This window comes from Halichoerus grypus, chromosome 5, assembly GCF_964656455.1.
Source record: "Halichoerus grypus chromosome 5, mHalGry1.hap1.1, whole genome shotgun sequence".
Classification (NCBI taxonomy): domain Eukaryota; kingdom Metazoa; phylum Chordata; class Mammalia; order Carnivora; family Phocidae; genus Halichoerus; species Halichoerus grypus.
The window spans coordinates 172,996,418-172,998,145 of NC_135716.1; positions in this window are offsets into that span (position 1 = coordinate 172,996,418).

Sequence of the window (1,728 nt, forward strand, 5' to 3'; positions counted from 1 at the left end):
TCTTCCGCATAAATCGTTCAGGAGCGATGCCGCTTCCTCCACGGTGTGAAGGTAGAGGAACACAGAGGGGCGTCAGAGAGGGCCGCCAGACGCTGCCCTGCTCGGGAAGGGAAAATGTCACACCACCCGTGCAGACGAAAAACCAAACACCCAATTTTATTTTTACAACGTGAGTTACTGTCTTGTGTGTGAGTGAGTCACCAAAAGGAGGCTCCGCTTGGGTTTCGCCAACTCCTCCGCAGTGGCCTCTGACCTTGGCTGGGTTTGGGCTGGTTCTGGCTCCAGGCAAGGGTGAACGGGCTCCAAACCTTGCACTTGATGGTGGTGTGTTTCGCCGTGCACTGTGGAAACAGATGTTCCTGCTTGCTTCGCAGAATGACTCCCAACTAAGGCTGAAGTCGAGTCATCTAGTTTTCTTTGCAACCCCGTTTAAAAGGTAAGAAAGTAGATCCTCTTACCATATAAAAGGCTCGTCTAAGATACACCTCAAACTACAGGAAACCGTGTGCCCTTTTATCTCAACTTATTAAAAAACTGTGTAAAGAGAAACTTTTTTTGCCCCTTGGGGCAGCATGGCTTCATTTGACACTAGAAACCCACTGGACATGGTGGTAAAGTGCATGGACAAAAGCGAAACTTAGTTCCTGGAGTGCGTCCTTTTGTAATGCATGCCTGGGACAGTGATCGGTCACTAGACTTTAAGGTTTTTCATGGTCATGGAAACCTCAAGGCTTGTCTACGTTTCTTTGCTTGTGGAATATTTTCTGCGGGATCTCTGGAGCGACTGCTGGCCCACAGTCAAGTTCACCTGCATCTCTTCATCAGGACTGCCCTGGCTTACCGGCTGGTGGCTGGATCCCCAGGTGGTTTCAGGGCAAGGACTGTTGTGTTAAAACCACCTGCCATCTGTTGGTGAAAAATTTTGGGCTTCTAAATGATGAGTCACTTATTTCTCCTGCTGTTCCTTCTGCTGCCAGGACTAATTTACCTCTTAGACCGTATCAGGGGAGATGCTGGGAAAACTAGTCTTGAAGCTTTGTCCTATGCAAAGTTCACGTCCCTAATGACCACTATTCCTGGTGAAGTCGCTAGAAAGGTGGGGGAGGACTTGCCTTTGCATTTCCACAGGGCCGGCGAGGGGACAGCAAGAGCCTATCTGCTCCTCACTCCAGGGTCCTTCGCAGGTAAACCTACAGCCACCCACTTCGGTCGGGTTGGAGTTGAGAGTCCCGAGGTGGTTCCACATTTCCTTGCCAGTGGTCCCTTAGTGGGACGCCAGTGCCGGCCACCCATGTGTGATACAGGGTAGGTCCTCAGTGACCACTGGTTCGATGAATGAGTGAGGTCTGTGACTACAAAGTGGTCACCCAAGGCCACCCATGAGACCAGGGTGCCCACATGACCGTGCCACCTACAGAGTCATCCCTCTGACAGTCTGATAGAGGCCACTCTTGCCAACCTCCAAAGGAGAGTACTCAGAATGATTTTTAGGAGAAATTCAGGAGACTCTTGCCACACAGAGCTTGGTGCTATCCTGTAACCTAAAAGCAAGAGCTATGGGAAGGTGGGAAGGGTGGGTAGCCAGGGTGCCTGGGGACGAGGACTTGGATTTCACAGCAGAGTCCAGTGCTTTCCCAAGAAGGTGAGGTTGGTGAGCCCCTCTGTCCGCCAGAGCACCGTGGCCGGAGTCCTGCACTAAAATAGAAGCCGCGCTTCTCCACTGACTCG